The 23,941-nt window shown below is 44.5% G+C and overlaps 1 long non-coding RNA gene across 1 annotated transcript; it reads right to left on the bottom strand.

Annotated features, from left to right (window-relative positions):
• Positions 1 to 17,753: 17,753 nt before the first annotated feature.
• Positions 17,754 to 21,799, bottom strand: LOC131910562 (uncharacterized). The gene is made up of 3 exons (XR_009379160.1): positions 21,670 to 21,799; positions 18,931 to 19,015; positions 17,754 to 18,011 (listed from the first exon to the last, which is right to left on the bottom strand). It is a non-coding gene; the product is annotated as an uncharacterized LOC131910562 (long non-coding RNA).
• Positions 21,800 to 23,941: the final 2,142 nt, after the last annotated feature.

Below are 23,941 nucleotides of genomic sequence, written 5' to 3'. Positions count from 1 at the left end.
CTCCAGGCTCTGGCACAGTTTATAGCTAACCATGCAACAGTCATGACAATGATGCCCTGTTGGCTTCTTACATTCCCATCACTCAAGACAAACTATAATCTTGAGTATCACAAAACCTTTGTCTTCTTCCTTCTTCTCTTCCTAATAACTTGCTGGAAGACTCAAACTATAATGGAACTAATGAGCACGAAACCTGTGGGTGGTGTAGAAATACTTGGTCCTGAGTCAAACCCACAAAAATTCCATAAGGGAGACAGCACCCAAAGGTGTGCACAGGCCTTTGTAAGGAGAAGACTGACCTTGACGTCAGAATGGTTGGCTGGATTTCCTGGATCCTCTGAGTTTTATTATCTGTTACTTTCTGTTTCTCTTTTGTCGAGACAGAATGTCCCCAAGCTTTAACTGGCCTGGAACTCACTGCATAGCTGTCCTCAACTTGGGATGCTCCTCCTGTCCCTGCTTGTCAAGTGTTGGCATTACAGGCATGTGCTACCATGCCACGTTTTCTAACTGGTTGACTTTCAACAAGAATAAAGCATTTTTCCAGATCTTGCCATAAGTATTCCTTAAAATATCCCTAGCTACATCAATAGAAATAAGATCAGAAAAGATGTACAGCTGAGTTGTTATGATGATATTCACATTAGGAAATTGGAGAAATGTTTTTTTTTTAGAATGCCTGTTTGTTTAAAATAAATATGTGTGTCTGTGTGTGCACACATTCACATGGGTCATGGCTCACATGTGGAGGTCAAAAGACAACTTGTGGGAGTCAGTTTTCTCCTTCTACCATGTGGGCTCCGGGGATCAAACTCAAGCCCTTGGGAATTGGTGGCAAACATTGTCCCCTTGAGTCTTCTTACCAGTCCTAAGAAAGTTTTTACCTTTAAGGTTTCTTGAACAATGCTGGGCAGTACTCAATTGCTAGCTGAGACTCACAGCCCTAGGACACTTGACAGGCTCAGTCCTGGGCATTTCTAACTAACCCTCTAGAAATCTAGATGCCAACACCTAGGCTGTGGCCACTCTCTGTCACTCCTCTGTGGCATGAAATGACAGCTTCATCAAGCATAAGCACTCTTGGGCCAGACAGATCATTTTCAGGCAAACAACTTAAAGTGGGCACTTTTAAGTGAGTATTAACATATAACCATTTCTTTTAGAGGGTTTCAAACCAGCAGGCCACTGGGGAAATAACTATTTAAGAATATTGAGAGTAAAGAAGACAAAGAGTAAATCATACAAAGAATAATACAATATAGGGGCCAGTAAAATGGCAGCTTAACTGGTAGAGGCACTTGCTACCAAGAATGATGACCACATCCTTTTCTCTGTCTTGTTTATACTTCCTCTTATTGTTCACAGTTTCCTTACTAATCTGCAAACACTGATAGACTTATTAAAAATACTAACCCTTTGCCAGCTGTGTGAGGATGGGTCTCCCTGTCACAGTGATGTCATTGGAAGGATAGACTGTCTCTGTCTTCATCCTGATTAAGTTTGTTAATCATTCCTGTGTTCTTCGTGCTTATTAAAGAAATCCTATTCTGTTTCAGCATCATAAACACATTCTTCTGGACTGGTGAGACAGTCCAACTCGGAAGGTGCTTGTTGCCAATCCTGATGATCTGAGTTCAATCCTCAGGACCCACATAGTTGGGAGAGAGAATTTGACTCCTCAAAGTTGCCCTCTGACCTCTACACACCATAACATGCGCACAGCGTACACACACACACACACACACACACACACACACACACACACACACACTTTAAATTTTTCAAAAAGATTCTCTTGTATTTTCTTCTAAGAACGTGAAAGTTTTGCTGGTCACATTTTGGATTTTAGTCCACCTTGCCCTCTGGCATCAATGTTATCACCTGGCAGTGTTTGTGATTTTCCTAGCTGTACATACTGACTGTCCGAGTAGTTTGTTGGGTAGCCTGCCATCACCAGCTCCATCAGCTCTGGGCTTTCTAACATCTGCACGTCTCCTTGCTCCCTCCCTTTTGTCTTCCTTGGCTAACAGACGCTGCTGGCCTGACATTTTATAAACCTCTGTGACCTGGTTCTCCTTAAGACTGGCTCGATTGTTCTCATTAATTCGCTCTTCCATTTAAATTTGAGAAACTATTAAATTCTGCAAGAAAAATAAACCCTGCTGGTATTTCTTTATTGAAACTGCATTGAGCTAATTATCACTTGGAGGAGAATTGGCATTTTTATTTGTTTTTCATATAGTTCTCTTTCGAATATAATTGAATATGTCATCATCTTCTACATGAAGGGCTACCGTGGCATTTGTCAGACATGTGTTGGGCATCCTATCTTTGGCTCCCACAGTACCCTGTGCGTGCATGCATGCATGTGTGTGTGTGTGTGTGTGTGTGTGTGTGTGTGTGTGTGTGTGTTTCTCCTTAGTGCTATTAATAGGGTGTGATATAGTCATTTCATGTTAGATCAGTCACTCCAGAGATACACAGTATTGATGGTACTGGTACTGATGGTGCTAGTGCTTTGGGGATTCTTGCCTGCAGGTGTATGGAGAAGATTGCTGTGTGAGTCTCCTTCCTGAAAAAACGCCTTCCAGCTTTTCACAGTCAGGCTGAGAGATGCCTCTATGGATAAGAGCACTTAACCTTAAGCCCACAACCTCAATTTGATCCCCAGGACCCACACTGTAGAAAGAGAAGTGACTCCTGCAAGTCTCTCCTTCTGACCTCCATACATATGCTGTGGCACAAGTCACACACACACACACACACACACACACACACACACTGACCTCCATACATATGCTGTGGCACAAGTCACACACACACACACACACACACACACACACACACACACTGACCTCCATACATATGCTGTGGCACAAGTCACACACACACACACACACACACACACACACACACACACACACACTGACCTCTATACATATGCTGTGGCACACACGAGTGCTCACACACATACACACATACACACACATACACACACACACACGAGCAAACACATGTAAAATGCTGACTTTAAACTAATATTGTATTTGTCTACTGTACAAGTGGGAAGTTTCTGTTCTTTGAAAGACTCTGCAAGCTTGAAATTACTTGTTCCCTAAATACACAGTAAAAGCTATTTATAAAAATATCTGGGACTGGTGTTTATTTTGTGGGAAATTTTTTAACTACTGCCTTAAATTCTTTAAAAATTATCGGCTCCTCTGGGCGTTTATTACTTTTTAACTTAGTTTTTAAATCTATACTTTTCTAGGAATTTTTCCATCTCAACTTAGTCTTTAAGGAAGATCAAGTTAATCATAATATGCCCTTAAAATGTAGTCTCTGCGGCTGCAGCACCATGAACTTGACTCATCCTGCTCACATCAGCATCTTCTCGCATTTATCCCTTCTCTTACCTCTGGGGTCATCGCCAAAGGCCACACAGTGCACACTAGGCTGCCTCTTAGCTGTGTTAGACACATCTTAATAGTTTTAACTTTTTTAATTTCTATGATTTCTTTGAACTGTGGGTCCTCTTTTTGATTGTTATTTCTAAATGCATGAAGCTTACTTTAACTTCATTTTTGTCTTTAATTTCTGGATTACTTATAGCTGAAGAATTTACATTTCCTAACCTTGCTTTATGACTTATTAAGTAATCAATTCTTGAATTAATCTATTAACTATTAATCTATTTTTGGGGGTCTGTCTAGACAGGATTTCTCTGTGTAGCTCTGGCTATCCTGGAATTAGCTCTGTAGACCAGGCTGACTTCAAACTCACAGAGGTCCACTTGCCTCTGCCTCTCAAGTACTGGGATTAAAGGTGCATGCCACCATGACTTGGCTCTATTAATTATTTTAACTTTTAAAAAGTGTGCAGTTTCCCATGACAAGGTGGTTCCCACATACACGCACTCTCATGTGTGCACATGTAAGTATATTCTCACTCGGCACAAACACTCTTCAAATCCTGTTTATTAATGATTTTAATGGGGCTCTCAGTTATAAGAAGTCTACGTTTTAAAAATTATCAACTTCTCCCTTGAAGTAGCGCATTTTAGCCTTGTGCATATTCTATACACATTAAGATCCTTAGCTTCCTGTTTAACAGAACCCATTGCTAATAGGCTCAAGCTCTCTAATAGGTTATTTTTACCCTTAAGTTTAGTGTTATAATATCCATCTTAAATGACTTCCAAAGAACAGTATTTCAAAGACTAGCTGGCCAAGCATATGGCTTATGTTTGTAATCCTAGCACTTTGGAGGTAGAATCAGTAAGATCTGAAGTTCAAGGTCATCCTCAGCTTTAGTAAAGGTTCCAGGCTAGCCTGGGCTACATGAGAGCCACAACCAACAGCTTGGTGCTTGTATGGGAAGGCATGGCAGCTTTAAGAGACATGCCTACACCTGTGCTCACACGTGCATGGGCCAGAGGAGGACATCTGTCAGAAGACTCTATTTTCACTTAATTTTTTTGAGGCGGAGTCTCTCACTGAACTAGAAGCAGGTCCATTTAGATAGACTGGCTGGCCAGTGAGCTACCAGGATCTGCTAGTCACTGCCTCTCAGTGCCGGGGCTACAGCTATGTGAGACATTGGTCAACTTTTCCATGAGCTTCTAGGGGTTTGAACTGAGGTCCTCTTGCTTTCACAGAAAGTACTTTCACCGTCTCCCCAATCTTGCCTTTCCCTTTTGATTCCTGGCCACAAAGTAAGGAGTTTTGTCCCACCACACTTCCCATCATGATCCACTGCCAACCACAAGTCCAAAAGCAACAGGGTCAGTCATAGGTGGAAACCATCAAGCAAAATAAGCCTTTTCTCCTAAGTACTGGATACAGAGACATAAGGCTGATGGGGAGTTTTTTTGTTTTTTGTCTTTTGTTTTTTTTTTTGTTTTTTTTTTTTTTTTTTTTGATGTCATGTATTTGTTTAATCAGCGAGGGTAGCAGCATATTGAACCAGTCAAATAAAAGACAGCACTCAAGGAGCTGGGGATGGAGTTTAGTGACAGGGCATTTGAACGGGCATGCAAAGGTCCTGAGTTCCATCTTTAGTATCGCACTCACAAATAAAAAAGTGTTTTAAATAGAATGAATTCAAAACCATTTCCTGGGTACACATTGCTTACAGCTTGAAGACAACTTTGAAGGGTGAAAGGTCATGTTCTTTTATTATAGCTTTCCCCAATCATGACTCCCTGTGATTCTTTTCAAGGTCTCTCCACTACTTAAGAACCTCTAAGGTTAAGTTACTCCAGTGTAGTCTAACCATTGGTCAACTTGAAACCCAAAATAAACTTCTACACACCACATGTACCTCTCAGATCTTAGCCAAAACATTACCAGAATTCCATTCTCATTCTCCATATTAAAACAAAGCAGAGGGCCAAATACGGTGACACCTTTAATTCCAGCACCCTGGAGACTGAGGCAGGCAGAGCTCTGTGAGCTGGAGGCCATCCTGGTCTACATAGCAAGTTCCAGGTCCATCAGGGCTACACACTGAGACCCTGTCTCCAAAGAAACAAAACAAGCCGGGCAGTGGTGGCGCACACCTTTAATCCCAGCACTCAGGAGGCAGAGGCAGGTGGATCTCTATGAGTTCAAGGCCAGCCTGGGCTCCCAAGTGAGTCCCAAGAAAGGCACAAAGCTACACAGAGAAACCCTGCCTCGAAAAACAAAACCAAAAAAAAAAAAAAAGAAGAAAAAAAGAAAAGAAACAAAACAAAATAAACAAAATTAAAGCAATGCAACATGATATAAGAGAGTGGTGAATTCAAGAACAGCTCAGGCTATAATGTAAAGCACTGGCTCAAAAAAAATAGGCCAATCAACCAACAAATAAAAATCAAACATTAAAATATAAAAAAATTTATTTAATGCGTCAACAAATGATGTAGGCTTTTTTTCATGCCATAATCTTTTTTGTTTGTGTGATTTTGTCTGTTGAGACAGACCTCACTATGTGAGCAAGTATCACAGCTCAAAATGGCTTTAAACTTACCTCCTGCGTGCTGGGATTCCAAGTGTGTGTCCCCATGCCTAGCCCAACCCATAATCTCTACAATGGTGTCAGTCCGACCTTAAGAGGAAGCCCATGCCAGACTACTCATGTGCCCACTGTAGTGTTTTTCTCCAAGTGTCTGTTTTCAGTCTTCCCACTCAGCTGGAAAACAAAATAACCAATCTTGGAACAAGAGCTGGAAATCGGATCAACAGTTAAGAACTCGGACTGCTGTTTCTGAAGACTTGAGACTGAGTCCCAGCACCCATATCAGGCAGCCCACAACGTTCTGTAAGTACAACTCCAGGGGATCCAACACCCACTTCTGGCGTTCATAGGGCAACTGCAATCACGTGCACAGACCCACACAGGGACACAATCAAAAATAAAATAAAAATATTCTTTTTTAACTTACAACAGAAACAAACTCTGTGGAAACATGAGGTGGAACACAGATGCGGCCTTTGGATGCAGCATTGGACACAGCTAGTAGCATGTTGGCACCTGGTAAGAGGTCCACTCATCTTGGTCAACCCAGAATGGGGGGGGGGGCGGTAAAATCCAGGGTCGGGGAAGGGCCAATTGGAGGGATGACAAAGGCTGCTTTGCCAGGGGCACAAGCAACAAAACCCTGGGGTGGCGAAGGTAGGGTTTCTTATAAACATTGGGTGAAGGATGACTTGGGGGGAAACCAGAAACCCTTGAGAAACAGGTCTAAGCTCAGAGCAGTGGCTGCCATCCAACTGTCTCTGCTTTGCCAAATGCAAAATATTCCCTCCAAAGATATTTCCTCTAACCAGGCCACACTTCCTAACCTTCCACTGACGGACTTAGTGCCCTCGGGATCCATCAGCTATCCACATCACCAGCCACTGGGACAAGCCTTTGACATCTGAACACTTCAGGAGACATTTCATCTCCAAACTATCTTTCTTTCTTTCTTCTTTCTTTTTTTTTTTTTCATTCTCAAAAAAATCTAGAAAGGGTGGGCCAAGGTACTCAAGTCAATCCTGTCAATATTCCATTAAAGAAGCATCCTCACTCACCCTTAGAAGCTATGGTGACTCCAAAGAAAGCCCCTAGAGCAACTAGGCACCTTGAAAATTGGATAAAGCTATCAATCATCACTGGAAAAGGATACTGGTTTTGCTGACTGCAGTTGAAAGTGAAAAGCACTTAGAATGAACCGTTTTCCTGGCTGGAAAGACATATACTTGGAAAGATGCAGATGAGTAGGGAACAATTAAAACGACATGGAAACATCTCCCTGCTCTTTGTGTGTCAAATGAGCATCCTAGCTGCAAATTTTAGAAATAAAGTGTTTGGTTTTACATTTTGTGTTTCAATGTAACAAACTTTTGGCAGAATGGGGAGGAATACAGATATGAAGACAGAAACGAAGACTTGGGGGGAGAAATAAAGACACAAAGATGGAGGAAGGAGGGAGGCAGAGAGAGCTAGAGGCAGAAGAGCAAATGTGTTCGCTGGTGAGGAGGAGGAAGAGAAGGAAAGCCCACACCTTTGAGGTTTGTTTGTCTCACTTATTAAGTTCTGCAGAGAACAGATAAGGAGGTGGCTGGGAGAAGGGACCAGCAGGAGAGGGCAAGGGAAGGCTGTAAAACATTTTAATACATTAAGCAGAGGGAGGGCTGCCTTACTGCAGCTGGGGTCTCTTTGCTGATTAAGACCAGTCAGTGCCAGCTAACAATGCTACCCCGCATCCTCTCCAGTGGAATTTGCCATGCACCTTCCACCAACTCTGTCCACCAGTGTGAAAGAAGACATTCCGGTCTCACAGAGACCCAGCCCCAGAACCTGCATTTCATGCTCCCTCCACCTGATCAGTCTCCTACCTCCACAGTGCAGGGAGGCCTATGGAAAGAACCCTGCTCCAAGCCAAGCGAAGCCAAAATCGGTAAATTTCCTTGCAGCCGTGGAGACTCTCAACATTCAGTTATGGTGACGGATATTCAATAGCATTTAATTTCTACCTTTGCATGCATCACAGTCAGGTTCTGCCGAGAGAAGGGAAGCTACGAACTTGTCTGCAAAATGTCAACCTCTCCAGCTTGCTGGCCTGAACCATTTTGTATCCTCTAGAGCCTGACAAACAGAGGCATGTTCACAGAGGAAAGACTCCATAAATTTAGAATTGAATTGAAACTGGGGCCAATCGAGAGGTCACACAGCTCATTAGCACGAAAGCTTGGGTCCTCTGGGATCCCATTGCAGGGCTCTTTCAACGTGACCACACCTTCTCACTGAACAACTCAGAGGATTTTCCTTCTTCCAGACAGCAAAACTGCTCACTTATGAGGTATCAATAGCCATCCAGACTCAAATTACTACCTGTGTTCCTGTTTCCTTGATTGTTCATCTCTGGTGGCTTGTATATTGTTGGTGTTGGTGTTGTAATACCGGGTCTTGAACCCAGGGCTGTGTACATGCTAAGAAAGCACTCTACCACCAAGCTCCACCTCCACCCTCTGCTCTCTTTCTAATCCATACCTTGTAATATCTGAAAATTTCCTGAGCTTATAAAACAGAGCCACCTCTTTGACGGTGCAGTCATGGGATACACGGGTCACCTTTATTTGGGGGTGACGCAGCAGCATGAGAGCCCAGGCATGGTCCCTCCACATATACACTGTGGGTCAGGCCTAAGGAAGAGCTGAAGTAGTGCCGGTCTTGGGATCTTCCAAGTACAACGTAAACCTAAACACACACTCTTTGATTTTCCTGGTCCAAAAGACCAGAAGGGGGGAATTGTCCTGTCTTATAGGGAGCCATTCTATTGGACAGAGCCTTTGCCAGGTGATTTAATCCTTTGTATCTGGGAAACAGGGCTAGCGCCTAATTGTAACCACACTTCTCCAAGGCACCTTCTCTGAGAAGTGGAATCTGTTTCTCTTTTCTTCTTCTTCTTCTTCTTTTTCTTCTTCTTCTTCTTCTTCTTCTTCTTCTTCTTCCTCTTTTTCTTCTTTCTTTTTTAAGATTAAGCTGGGCCTGGTAACCCATACCTTTAATGCCAGCACTCAGGAAGCAAACAAAAACATCTCTATGAATTTAACATCAGCCTGGTCTACAAATCAAATTCCAGGCCAGCCAGGGCTCCACAATGATGTTTCAACATCTCTGTCGAGAGAGAGAGAGAGAGAGAGAGAGAGAGAGAGAGAGAGAGAGAGAGAGAGAGAGAGATTTAGTTTTATGTTTACATTTTTAGTTTTATGAATATGAGTGTTTTGCCTGTGTGTATGTATGTGTACCGTGTGCATGCCGAATGTGAAGGGGGCCAGGAGAGGGTCACGATCTCCTGAAGCTGAAGTTACAGAAAGTTTGTGAGCTACCGTGTGAGTGCTGGGAACTTAGTACCAGTCCTCTGCAAGAGGAGCTTGTGCTCTTAGCTGCTGAGCCGTATCTCCAGTCTGAAATCTATTTTCATTTAAAAAAAAAAAAAAAAAAGATTCTGTAGTCCAATAAAAAAATCCTACAAGAGGATTTTTGGCCACAGCCACTAGACAAAGGAAGTTGCTTCTGAGATAAAATCTTAAGGGACTTTCAAGGCAGTCTGGATCCTGACTGTCCATTATCAGTTCCATACCCCAGAGGGTCTAGCCATGCTTTCTAGAATGAGGTTCTGAATCATCCTTGTACAACTTACCAATAAAGCCTTTTTGCTGTTTTCGTTCTGTGGGTTTCTCTTTCTTGGAATTCATCTGTCTGCTGGAATGGAGACAGAGGCACGAGGTGATGGCATCCCTTGGCTGGAGAATCTCCGTTTCTGTGGGAACTGGCTTTGAGAAAGACTGCAGTCCTGTGCTAGTCTGTTTTCTGTTGCTGTGATAAACATTGTGACCAAAAGCAACCTGGGAAGGAAAGGGTTTACTTCCTCTTACAGTTTATAGCCCATCACTGAAGGAAAGCCAGGAACCTGGACGCCAGAATGGAGACAGAAGCCATGGAGAAATGCTGCTTATCAGCTCACCCTGCATAGCTTCCTCAGCTTGTATTTTAAACTACTCAGGACCACCTATCCAGGTGTGGCACCACCCACAGTAGGCGGGGCCCTCCCACATCAACTCTGACTCAATAAAAAGCCTCCTACACTTCCCTACAGGCCAACCTGATGGGAATATTTTCTCATCTGAGTTCCCCTCTTCCCGGATGACCCTGGCTTATATCAAATGGACAAAAAACAAACAACAACAAATAATAATAATAATAATAATAATAATAATAATAATAATCAGCACACCTTTCAATCACAGAACACACAGTAAACATTCAAAGTAGTATTCTGTGATTTTTAAGTTGGTATCATCAGAAATTTGTGGCAAACTAACTTAGAAATAAAAAGGGAGGCGTGTTTTTTTAAATAGGGAATTTAGAGAAGTGGATCTTCAAGTCCAATTGGCTCCAAGCTCAAGTTGCACCAGTTTTTTGTCTTTTGACGTGTCCATCCATCTGTCTGTCTCTGAAGCCATCCAATATCCAACCATGGGGGAGGGGTATATTCACACCCACCTCTCCTTCCATCTATCTATGCATGCATATACCCATTGATCTATGCTCTATCTACATATTCATCCATCTATCCACTCACCAATCCCTCCATCCATCTATCCATCCATCCATCCATCCAACCTTACATCACACTTCATCCTTTATGCTGATACTATTCTCTGGTAGTTTCTACTACATTGTAAGAAAAAAAAAAATGCCCCCTAGCTCTGGGATTTTATCTCTTTGGGGGAGACCACTCTATCTCAACATTTACATCAGTCTCTGAAAAAGAGTTTGTCTGGCCTGCCTGGGTCTCACACCCACTCTTAGACAGGAGTGGGCTTAGTTGCAAGCTCTCAATTGGCTAACCCACCAGAAGCATACGGAATTCGATAATCTCAGACTAACAGGGTAGTAAAACGTATGTGCTGCATGGGTTTTTACTATCATGCAATGACAATGACTTTCTCTGTGGTATGCAATGGGTATCATATCACAACACAGAGATCCCTAAAGCTCTAACAGGCATCTAACACATATTTAAAGGAAATTTCCCTACTACACATGTGTGCGCACACACACACAAACACGACAACTCTAGCAGAAATGCTAATTTAAAAATTGAGTTGAAGGGGTATCGAGGAACATTTTCACAGGAAAGTAAATCAAAGGTATCAGATCAGATCAGCTAATTCTTTGATTTGGAATGACCTTCCAAATTATAATTCCACAAATATAAATTGTGTAAGAAATGGAAGAGATGGGAGTTCATTTAGGCGCTCGCTTTCTCGGGAGCCATTTTTTAGACACTAAACCCTTTCTTCCACTTAGGACTCAGAAGCCAGAGTTCCATGAAATCTGTGAAGTGTAAATGAGTCTCCTGAAAGGTAGAGAGAGGGGAAGAAAGGCCTCTGGGTTTTGATATACAGTGTGGAGACTACAGGTCAGCAGAGGGAAAGAAAGGTCATTCAAACAAAGATCCCCAAGAGGCCTACAAATGTGTCTCATTTTGTGAGCATTACACATGCTGGGGAGAGAGGGCTGTCAGATACTGATTTACGGATTGGACCACCAAACGCAACTTTCTGTCTTTAAAGACATTGCTCATTACCTTCGGGGAAGAATGAAATCCAGCAGGCCGGCTTTCAATCATATAGGAGCTGACTGTCCTCGTGTGAGTTACACAAACCCTTTTCCTGCCTGACCTGTCAATGCAATTACGTCACCCTAAGGAGCACTGCAGAGCAGAGCCTCGGGAGGATGGAAAGCTGACTGAAAGGCCTGTTGTAAATGGTGGGTGGTGCAGGCCTCCCCTTCCCTGCTCCTTCTGCTACTTATGAGCATCACACAAAGGCTCTAGACGATTGTCTGTGGTGTCGTTGTCATTTTGCTCCCGTCTTCCTCCACTTTTGGCTCTTGGGGGAAGGGGTGTGATACAGATATAGGTGAGCTACTCTACAGACACATTCTCTACACTTTGACCAGTTGTGAGTCTCTGTGTTAACCAGCATTCAGGGCTGTTTTAAAAAAGACTAACACAAGGCTATTTCCTATGCAGTCTTTAAAACCCTACCCAGCAGAACTGTAATCACGGCTCTGGAGGACTAAGACAGGAGGAGCACAATTTCTAAGCTTCTTATGCTACAACAAAGAGACCCCACCTCAAAATTAATAAAAAGGGATATAAAAGGTCTGAAATCTTTCCATCAGCCTCTACACCCTAGCACATGTTCCTAGAAAGACCTAATTCATACCTCCTTTTAAAAATGCCCTTCTGGCTGGACGGCCATGGCACATACCTTTAATCCCAGCACTCGGGAAGCAGAGCCAGGTGGATCTCTATGAGTTCGAGGCCAGCCTGGTCTACAGAGTGAGATCCAGGACAGGCACCAAAACTACACAGAGAAACCCTGTCTCAAAAAATAAAAAAATAAAAATGCCTTTCTGTTTTCCTTGAGATGGAGTTTCATTAAGCCCAGGATGGCCCCGAACTCCTGGGCTTCAACAATCCTGTTGCCTTATCCTTCTCAGCAGTTGGGACTGTGACGGAGCGCTCCCCCCCCCCCCCACTGGCTTGAATATACTGTTTCAACTTCGTTTTTGTTTTCATGTTTGTTCCGGTTTTGACACAGGTTTCTCTGCAGTCCAAGCTGGTCTTGGACTCACTAAACTCACTTTTAAATGGCAACGTTGTTCACCTAGAAGGTTCTACATAGTACCTACAGCATTTCTCTGTTAATCTCAGTGAGTCCCCAGTTTTCCTAAGGATTGTTTCTGAGGTGGGCCTTTTTCTGAGGTGTGTAAAAGTTGAAAGGGAGGCTCAGGTCTTCAGAAATCAACACTCTCATTTTCACGTGGAATTTCAGACTCTAGCCGCTCCTCTCTCTTTGCTTCCAAGCTTCCATGAAGGAAGCAGTTTCCTCTGCTATGAACTCCAAACGTGATATGCTACCCACCACAGACCCAAAAGCAGTGAATCAACCAACCAGGGATGGAAACCTCTAAGAGTACGAACTCAGTAAACCGCTCTGTTTCAAATTGATCATCTCAATTATTCTGTTACAGTAACACAAAGCCAGTAAAGAAAGCCAAGGAAAACAGGACTTCCTCGTTGTTCTAGACAAGGGAAATCTCACACTCTCAGCTCACGCTCACCCTCATGCTCCCTCTGTCTCCTTTCCTAGAAAGTGAAACAAACATCAGTTTCTTGTTGGCAGCAGGGTTTCTTTTTTTTTTTTTTTTTTTTTTTTTTCCGGTTTTTCGAGACAGGGTTTCTCTGTGTAGTTTTGTGCCTTTCCTGGGACTCACTTGGTAGCCCAGGCTGGCCTCGAACTCACAGAGATCCGCCTGGCTCTGCCTCCCGAGTGCTGGGATTAAAGGCGTGCGCCACCACCGCCCGGCTCGGCAGCAGGGTTTCTTGGCGTGAGTGACACTGCTTTGATCCGGTCTATTGTGCCTAGTTTAGGTGCTCTATCCAAACCAATGGGTTCCTGTAAATCATATCCAGCAACAAGCCTTCAGGAACACTCCTAATGTCCTCCATAGCCATGTGGAAGAATCCTTTGCTGTCAAGTGTCAGGGAAGGAGACCTTCTAGTTCTTAGTAGTCATGTGATTTTCCTCACAGAGAACAGAAACGTGGGCTGGGCATAGCGGCACACTCCTGGAATCCCAGCACTCGGAGGCCAAGGCAGGAGGAGTAGGGGTTCAATCTCAGATTGTAGTACACAGGGAGACTTTGTCAAAGGAGAGAGAGAGAGAGAGAGAGAGAGAGAGAGAGAGAGAGAGAGAGAGAGATTGCCTTAATCCACCACTCACACTGCTGTGCTTTCTTCCTGCTGCTTTAGTTTTTACTTGATGTTTCAAATTTCTTGCCAGTCATGGTGGTTCATGCCTGAAATTCCAGGACTCAGGAGGCTTCACGAAGCAGGACTGTCTCGAGTTTGAAGCCAGCCTGGGCTACATAGTGAGATCCTGTCTGTTGGTTTTATTCGGCACTCTTACCCTGTGAGGAAAAATCAGGAAACATAACAAAAACCCACTATCAAGAGTTTTATTAGGAGAAGGAAAGGACAGGATGTGATCAGGCTTGCTGAAAGACACGTGAGGAGCAGGGGGAGGGTACATGGGATTTGCCTATTAAGGGCTACCCCGAGCATGCGCACGTGGGCCCATGTGGTTAATCCATGAGCATGCATAGATCATGCGGTCACCCAGCACATGGATTACATAGGGCATCTGACCCGGAAATGACTAGGTGGAAATGACTGTCTTGCCAGGGCATGTGTGATCATAGGGCGTGGCTAGAATTCCTATCCCTGTCTCAACAAACAAATCCGTACAGCACAAGAAAGTAAGAGAACATATTTACATATTCAAATCCGTAACACTCCCAAGGATAGGATCCAGCAGCAGGTCTGCCCCCTCCCTGATGCCTCCCCCGCCCCACTTTCTCCCAAGTCGTTTTTTGCTGGTCAGCAGATACCCAGGTTCCTGGCCAGCCGTGGACCCCTTTCCATGATGAAAATAGAAACATTTTCGTGAATTTAAACTCTCCCACGTGTGCGTATTGACAAAAAGAGGAAGGAAGGCCTCTCTCAGCGCCCAAAGGAGTTAAAAAGTTGCGTGCTGGTGGCGAGCAACTTTTCTCATTCTGTTTATGTTTCTGCCCCACAATTTTAAGTGACTCAGACATCCGAAAAAGAATGGCTTCCAGGTCGGGGGAGGGGTGGCCTTGGAGGTAGCTGCTGCTCACACTATAAAGAGTGCATCACACAGAGCGCCTGAAGAGTTTGGGAGCCTATTTTTAACTCCAACAGCTAGGCTCTAAATTTCGTATTTTTCTCTGAATCCTTGTCTCCCTCTCCATCCAGCCACCAAGCGTTGTCAATGATCTGGGGCAGGACTGGAGTGAGGGCAGGTGTCACTTTCTTGGTTGCCACTTTCAGACTACTGCATTACAATTTGAGCCGTTTTGATCAACAGTGGTGAAATAAGCAAAATATTCTCGTAAAGAGAAAGTAGATGGATAAAAATCAAGAGATTGACTGTTCTTTTGTGAAGGCCTTTATATTTTCACATTGTGAGATTACGGAAGAAGTAGAGAAGAAGAGGAGGAGGAGAAGGAGAAGGAGAAAGGAAGGAAGGAAGGAAGGAAGGAAGGAAGGAAGGAAGGAAGGAAGGGAGAAAGAAAGAGAGAAAGAAAGAAAGAAAGAAGAAAAGGTGAGGCCAGTGAGATGACTCAGTGGATAAAGGTACTTGTCACCAACCCTGAGGACCTGAGTTGGATCCCAGAATTCACATGGTGGAAGGGCGCATACCATGGTCACACATACATACATACATACATACATACATACATACACTCATATGCAAAAAGTGGGGGCCAGGAATGCAGCTCAGAGGCAAAGCCCTTGCTTCTATTGCTTATGGGGTATACTCCTTCGGGGAGAAAGAGGACAGAGGGGAGAGAGAAAGAGGGTGCAGAAAGGGGATGAGGGTGAGGAGAGATGGAGGAAGGAAAAGGAGGGGGAGAAGCTAAAGGGGGCTATGAAAAGGAGGCCCTTGTTTTTGTACAAGCCGTGAAAACTCTTTCTGGGCCCTCGCATGCTCTCTCTGTCCTGGGTGTGTGGGATTCTGTCGGCAGCTATTCCAAACGCGATGTCTGGGGTTAATGACGTGGAAAATATGGAGTCTGACTTATCCGGCCCCCAAGTGACATTTCTACGTCTGTGACCAAATAGCCTTCTGGGCACTAACCTGATTTGGGGTGCGGGATGGGATTGACAGGAAAATATTTCCTGTACTTTTGGGAGGAGTTGGGTAAACTAGAATCTATTACATTTGAAAACTGTCCACGGCTAAGACCTCATTGGGCCAGGTATGCATGTAAGCCACCCATTAAGGGAGGAAAAATTCTTCTGAGCCTCAACTGTCCTTGAACGTGTTCTTCCCCTTTCTTAGAGTGAGGAGAACTTAGCTGAATGTCTACATCTTCTCTGTGTTCTGAATGCTAACATCTGAGTGCTTCTCCAAAAAAGCTCCCCTCTGTAATATTTCCTCAGTTCAGCCTAGGCTCACTCTTAGCCTGGCTCTTATCCTGTGGTCACCATAGCTCTGTTATCTTGAGGGCTCTTTTAAACAAATCCCTTTTTATCTTCTCTTCCAAAGCCCCTTCCATCAGGGCCTACTGTCTGTTTCAACGAGGTAGCCCCACACAGTAGGCACTCAATAAATATTTGTCGGCTGATTTCTGAGGCATCTGGGGAGTTGGCGTCTGGAGTGCTCTTCCTGCATTTAGGTCTCTCTCCCAGGCTGGAGGCCACAGTTTAACAAAGCCAGGCAAGGTCACGAGGAGCCTGGAAAGCCTTTCAAGTTGAATAATGAGAAGCGATGTTAATTACCGACGGGGCCATTTAGAAGGAAGAAAAAACGCTATCTCTTATTAATTTTGCTGAAATGGACACACTCTTGTCCGTGGCTAATGGTTAACAAAAGCCTTCCTTTTTGAAGACAGAACAGGAAAACAACTGTTACAAAAGGACCCCCAGAGTCACCACACAGAGACTTCCTGTCCCTACAGTCTGCACTGGCCAGAGATAGCCTATCTTGCTTTTTCGTTTTGTTTTGTTTTTTAAAGATACAGTTAGAAAACTATCCATGAGCGCTTCAAAGATTTATGTGGACTGAGATGTTGGAACAGCACACAGAGAAGTTCAGCCTCAGAGGCCAGCCTGCCTGAAGGAGAAAGAAGTCCATCTAAGTGAGAGGGGGAACTTGGGAAGGGCGCGGAGGGGTTGTGGGAGAGGGGGGCAGCGTGTAGAACAGAAATTTCTCCAGGTAGTGGAAGCACTAATTTACTCAGAAAGAACGGGCTGGTTCTGCAGGCTGAGATTGCCGAGCTGGATAAGCCTCTGGAAGCTCAGGGCTTCCCGAGTGCTCCTCCGCTTTCAACCTCAACACTGGGCTTGGCAGTCTTGAACTTCAAGTGGACCTGCTTAAGCTGATCAGAGGAAGCAGGCTGACAGTGAGCTGATTAGAAACCTCTCAGAGACCCTTCTTTAAAGAGGGAACAGACTCCTTGATGTCCCCCGACCCCCACCAGCTTTAGGAGAGACCCAGTGTGGCAATAAAGAAGAAAGGTTGAGGGGGGTTGGGGGCGGGGGGGGGGGGCGGCGCGCGGGAGCGCCTGTTTTAGAACTGGGCCAGATCCCTGCCAACCTTCCTCCTCCTGGCGAGCTCTGCTTGGGAGTGTTTGAAGATAACAGAGAGGAAATAACCGATAGGCAGGAGGAGCTGGACTTGAGCAGACGAGAGCAAGCTGTTTTCTTGACCCAGGCTTATCTCAAGCCTGCCGAAAACCAGTCATCTATCAGAGACCCATAAATAGGTTACACACAGAGAGTAAAACGCTCCTTTCCACAGTACACAGTTAGAAAGGAGCATGGCAAACATCACTGGAGTCCTTTGCAATACACACACAAAAGTATTCATTTGTCGCCAAGGGGGAGGTGGGGCGTTTAAAAGACACACTGTTCCCTGGAAGTGAAACACTACTTTAGAGACATGCTATACGCATATTCACATTCAGGGGGGGGACCACTGCAAAACCTCTAGGGGAGGGGGGTGGAAGTAGGAGGGTTGGTGATAACGTCTTGCAGAGAGAGCATCCACTGTGGAGTCTAAAGACAGGAGCCAAGCACCACCGTGTCCACCTCCCTGTCCAAAGTGCCCTTATCAGCAGCAAAAATGTGCAGGTTCAGGATTTGCTGTGGAATTGCTCAGCCAGGGCCAGTTGACCAAAGATAAGGCCGGCAGGGGCCTGGGGGAGCCTACAGGCCTCTGGGAAGCCGCCTGCTAAGGTTGGCTCCTAGAGAAACTGGCCTGTGCATTGCCGCCTTCAAGCGCAGAGGAGCAGTTTAGACTCCAGACCTTCAAACAACGATGAAGTTTACAAATTAGCTTTGGATAAATATTATCCTTCCCGTCTCCAGTGAAGAGCTGCAAAAAAAAGGACTCGATTCAGCTCCTAAATACACAGCATCAAAACCTAAACCTACCCAACCTGGCATCACCCTCTGACTTCCCCAAATAGCATGGTGATGTCATGTTCCTCATACTCCCCTAAACCAGCCGCCCACCCTCCTAAAAATAACCTCACACGGTTTTAAAAGGGAAAAAGAAGGTCTCAAAATATTTCTTTAAAATGCTTCCCTTAAACTGTCAAGCAATAAAAGTGAGCTCTCTCTTTCTTGTTTACTCATCTTGAATCTCTGGGAGTGTGTTGTCCAAAGGCCCTTCAGAAGCAAAAATTGTCTCCCAAATAATTTTAGCTTCAGTCCTCTTACTTCTGAAGCATTCCCATTTTTGTAAATTTTCTCTTTGTTCATCACCATTGACTAGAGTTAAGAGCAACCGAATTTTTGTTGTGAGGCCCTTTGAAAAGTACAGTTATATTCATAGAGAGGGGAAGGGTCAAATTAAGGAAATGCTAACATCAGGACATAGATTATTTGGATACCCTTTGAACCCCAGGACACCAGTAAGGTCTTTGAGATATAAAGGTTTAAAAGTTACCGGGGCCAGTTAAATCGTAAAGCAAGACCAGAGCATCTGCATTGTTCAAAAGGAAGCCAGGCCCAGGGCTGCTCAGTGGGACAGCACTTGCTTGGTAGGAGACCCAGGACTCTGTCTCCTATGATGCAAATGTAACATATAGAAATATATAACCAAAGGGACCCAGGGGAGCCTGAGGTTCACTTAACATCGGGATCTGCTGACTCAGCTGTGGTTGAAGTCCAGTGTTCCCAACAGGGAGTTCACACATCCCACTCCCCACACTCAGGAATACCTTGCCCCAGCTCTCATGAACACAGTGGATGTCAGCTATTCCTGATAGATTCGCAATTCTAGAACACACCTCCTGAGAGCCAGGGATGCCTCTCCCACTTCCTTCCTTTCTCATAAATTGCTGCCGGTTGCCTTTGATCTCCGAGTAGAGCTTCCTATAAAAAAGAAGGAAAGTAACTGTGATATAGACGAGCCTTCCCCAGAATCCAGTAAAAGATGAGTTAAGAGGCCCCCTGGCAGAGATGGGAGATTTACTCTGATAATTCTTGACTTAAGACAAACAAAGGGAGGGCAAAGGTTAAGAACTTTGGGCCAAACTTGCCCTGTGGTTAGGAAGGCTTGATGTCATAAAAACCCAGCACCTCCATCCCCCAAAAAATGTGCCTTTAAAAAAAGGAGGGGTCTAATGGGCTGGAGAGAAGGCTCAGCAAGAGTGTCTGCTGCCAGCTATACGTCTGACAGAGGATTAATACCCAGAGTATATAAAGAACTTTAGAAACAGAGAGTCAAAAAAAAAAAAAAAAATGACCCTTTGAAGAAATGGGTCTGGAATCCAAACAGAGTGTTCTCCAAATAAGAAAGAAAAAAAAGGGAGCGGGGAGCTAAGAAATATCTCCCAAAAAATGTTCATCATCCCTGGCAATTAGGAACATGCAAATCAGAACAACTTTGAGATTTCATTTTACCACAGTCAGAACGGTAAAGATCAACAGAACAACCAACAACCAATGCTGGAGGGAATGGGGAGGAGATCCTCATTCACTGCTGGTGGGACTGCAAACTGGTCCAGCCACTCTGCAAACCTGTGTGAAGAATCTGAAAAAAGCAAAAATAAATCTATAGACGATCCGGCTATACAACTCCTTGGCGTATGCCCGAAGGACTTGGTATCCTACTCCACAGATAACTTACTCAGCTAATAGTAATAATAATAGACTAATAGTCTTTCTATTCACAATAGGGAGGGAATGGAAACAACCTAAACGTCCTTCAACTGATAAATGGGTAGTGAAATGTGGTACACATTCAAATGAAATACTATTCAGCTATAAAAAAAAATGAAATCATGAACTTACAGATACATGGATGGAACTAGAAATGGTCATATTGGATGAGGTATCCCAGACCCAGAAAGACAAACACTGCATGCTCTCTCCTATCTGAGGTTCCTAACTCCAAATCTTCAGATATGAGTACACAACCTGGAATAACTGCAGAAATCTCCCTGATAACCTACAGCTCTCCAATTGGACCTAAGATCTGTTCAACAAAAGGGAAGTCATGCCTGATACTGGAAACCTAGGCAACTTCCCAGGACTAGTGATGACACAGATCTTGGACAAGAACCTATACCTGCCACTTTACTACCAGCGTAACCCCTGACTACATTCTAAGTGGTCATCCTTATAGCCAGAGGTAAGTGTAATTCTCACCTTTAGCAAGGAAACTTCCCTTTGAAGACTCGGACAGAAACCCACAGCTTATCAAAACACAGAGTAGTGAAGCCCAGTCCCAAATGATGCATCTTCAACACAACTCCAGCAGCTAAGACTCGGGAACATTGTGGAAGAGGGGACAGAAAGATTGTAAGAAAAGAACCAAAGAAATGGGGAGTTTGCTGTGACGTTGTGTCTCTAGAAATGTGAGGAAGTGCACCCAGGAAATCTCACCAACATGGATACCCAAACATGACCTGAACAAGGACTACACCAGTAGACAGACATGTATAGGGGTAAGTTCAAGAGGCCTCAGCCCTAAACAATGAACTACAGGCAATTGAGGAATGCTGAGTGCAGGAGGAACAGTCTTTCCCAGGGAAGAGGACACCATTTGCTTATCCAATACCAAATGGTCAACCTTGACCGTGTACATACAAGTAACATTATACAGACTGAGCAGGTTGTATTTATATATTTGCATAAATACACACACACACACACACACACACACACACACACACACACACACACACCAATTAAATAATGAGTGTGAAAGAGAGCAAGAGGACAGTACATGGGAAGGTTTGGAGGGAAGGGGGAAATGCTGTAATTATATTACAATCACAATATTTTTTAATATTAGAAAAAAAAGTGCTTGCTGCTCAATTGTGAAGACCAGAGTTCAGATCATAACACCCACACTGGGTGGCTCACAACCATCCTATAACTCCAACTCCAAGGGATCCAGCAACCTCTTCTGGCCTCTGCTAGAACCCAAATGAACACATTGTGTGTGTATGTGTGTGTGTGTGTGTGTGTGTGTGTGTGTGTGCGCATATATACATGTGGAAGTATATGTGTCTGTATGTATGTATGTATCTGAATATCTTTAAAGGCATTACATCCTTGAATTATGGATCATGTGGAGGTAAGTGTTTTCTTTTTTTTTCTCTTTTAAAACAATAATTTTTATTTTACACCTTTTAGGGTTTTGCCTGTATATATGTGTGTGTACCACAGTGTGTATGTGTCTGGTACCCATGGAGGCCAGAAGAGGGTATTGGATCGTCTAGAACTAGAGTTACAGAAGGTTGTTAGACACCATGTGGGTTCCACAAGCCAAATCTAGGTCCACTGGAAGAGCAGTAAGTGCTCTTAACCACCAAGCCAACCCCATGTCTTCAAGTATCTGTTTTTGATCAGGGTCTGTCCTAAATCTTCACCAAGTGAAGTCAAAACAACCATGGAAATGGTGCCCAGGAAGAGGACTTTTACAGCCCCTCCCCCCAGTAAACCATTTCTATTGTCTCATCATCTGTGAGCATGCAAGCTCCATCCCTGCTTGCATGCTTAAAATCCTTCAAAAATACCTTCTACTTGTTCTCCTTCAAATGCAGTATCTAGACATCTTCTGAACTTTCCTAGATGTGCTGGGTGCTGCCAGCCTTCAGACCCTCTCTCAAGCTCCTCAGATACTCCCAACTTCTTCCTGTGTGCTCCATGTCGTGTCTCCTAAAACAGGGTAAAACACAGTGGTGCAGATGGCAGTGACTCCAGAATCAGAGGAAAGAGGAATCTCTTCCAAGCTTAGAAGGCAGAGGCCAGTCTTGATCTAAGGCCAGAGTAGGTTGGGGTTGGGAGCTGCGAGATGGAGATGCATCGGAAGGTACCACAGGCATGCCACACAGCAGGGTTGAGACAAGAATAGAGGCAGGGACAGGCAGGGTACCCCTGGGTGGGAAAAGTCGGTAGAAAATCATCCTCCCTGGAGGGGTGGGCCTGTGGGAGACTCCTAGAAATAAAGTTGAAAGTGAAAGGTGGCAAGGACCCATAGAAATGTGATGGCCAGCTGAGGACCTTGGAATTATCAAAAAGGTTATAGCCAGCCACTTCTGGTTTTTTTAAGAGAGTAGCCCACAGCTGTGTGCAAGACCTAAGAGACCTCAACAAGACACAAAAGGGCCTTGACTAAGGTTTCTGGAGAAGTATGTTGACCAAACCTGAGGCAAAGGTCTTTAAAAAGCAAAGCTAGATCAGCCCTGGGTCTTGCCTTTAGCCTAGCAGACCAGTCAAGGTCTCCAACAGAGAGATAACATCCCTCCAAGTAGGTCTTGTATATGATGCCAGAGTTGCTGTGTGCAAGGCCACATGCCTCAGAATGAGCACGCGTATCTACTAATTGATCGTTTTTCTCATGTCACAGGGCTGTTCCTATTCCAGTTGTGTGCAAACATTAGCACTGGGCAGAAGCTTCAGAACTATAGGGCTCTAGTCACACACAAGCACACCCTTTCACAGAGGGCCAACTGCTTCCTGAGAACAGAGCCCTGGAGGACAAGAATGAAAGCTAGCAGTCCCGAGCAAGGCAGAGACATCTTCTCCCAAACACAAAGCTGGTCCAGCTCCTCTATTCGTTGACGGACAGACAGAAGCAAGGACACAGGGAGCAGCATGTCCTGGTTGACACTGGCATTTGGAGAACCAGGTTACACATATAGGCAGATAGAAAGACACAGAGGTGTTGCTTTTTAAAAAAAATTTAAACACTTATTTGTATGTGTGTGGGCATGAACATGCCACTGCACCTGTATGGAGGTCAGAAAACAACTCTTGGGAATTGCTTCTCGTCTTCCACCATGTAGGTCTTTATGTTAGGTGGCAAGTGGCCTTTCTGACCTACTAAGCCGTCACCAGCTCTATAAGGATATTTCTTATATGCATATGATACATGCTTGTTATGCTATATACATGTGCATACACTGTAAATATGTGTGTATGTCTCTAAGAGGCTTAATGATAGCTGCTACATACTGTTTATAAGTATGTAACTTATCTGGCAAGCCTATTATGGCTAGTGGGCTTCTCCTTTGCTCAGTTACTTTAGGGAAAACCTGAATGATCTTTACATCCTTGAGCTCCCCAAGGACAGGGTGCTGAGAAGTAGGAAAGTATGGACCTCTAAGCACGCTCTCATTTATTAACGTGCCTCACCCCCATCCACAGCCTAGTGACTACAGAGCATTCCACTCTCAGAATCCCTTTTCCATCCTGGGATGTTTTCACTTAAAACAGGCAAGGGTGGGTTGCTTTCTGCACCGAGGGCAGCCCTGCCGAGCTACATACAGCCTGTGGTTTGTATGGAAGGTACAGCCTCCAAACCTCACCATTCACAGGATTCCTGTGGATTTGGCTTTATCTCTGGACAAGGGACTGCACTCTGACAAGCTGCTGAACAAGCTTGCTTCTCACAGAGTAATGAGACAATTTGAAAAGCCATTTAGTAATAATTCCGCCAGCCAGTTTTGCTAACCAGTGGCCCTTAACAAAACTGCCTTCATTTCTCCCTTAGTCTAGAGGTGAGGGTGTGGCTTCCGATAACGCCAATAGTGTCTGCATGGCAAGACACACAGCCAAGGCACACAACTCAGAGTTCTGGAGCAGTGGCCCTGAAGGGCTTAGTGAAAATGGTTGGTTGTGTTTTAGCTATGGGTAAGACCCACCTAGAGGTGAAAAGACAATCAGCAAAGCCACAGTGTTGAGACTCCTGAAATGGAAACCAGCTGTCTCCAAAGGGAACTTTGGCTGCCCTCTGCACCACGGTGGGCGGCCATGTGGCAGCCGCTCTCCAGCCTGATTCCTCTG

The sequence above is a fragment of the Peromyscus eremicus genome, chromosome 5 (genome assembly GCF_949786415.1).
Source record: "Peromyscus eremicus chromosome 5, PerEre_H2_v1, whole genome shotgun sequence".
Classification (NCBI taxonomy): domain Eukaryota; kingdom Metazoa; phylum Chordata; class Mammalia; order Rodentia; family Cricetidae; genus Peromyscus; species Peromyscus eremicus.
The sequence above is the reverse complement of the archived record's forward strand: the minus strand, read 5'-3'. Positions and strand labels throughout refer to the sequence as shown.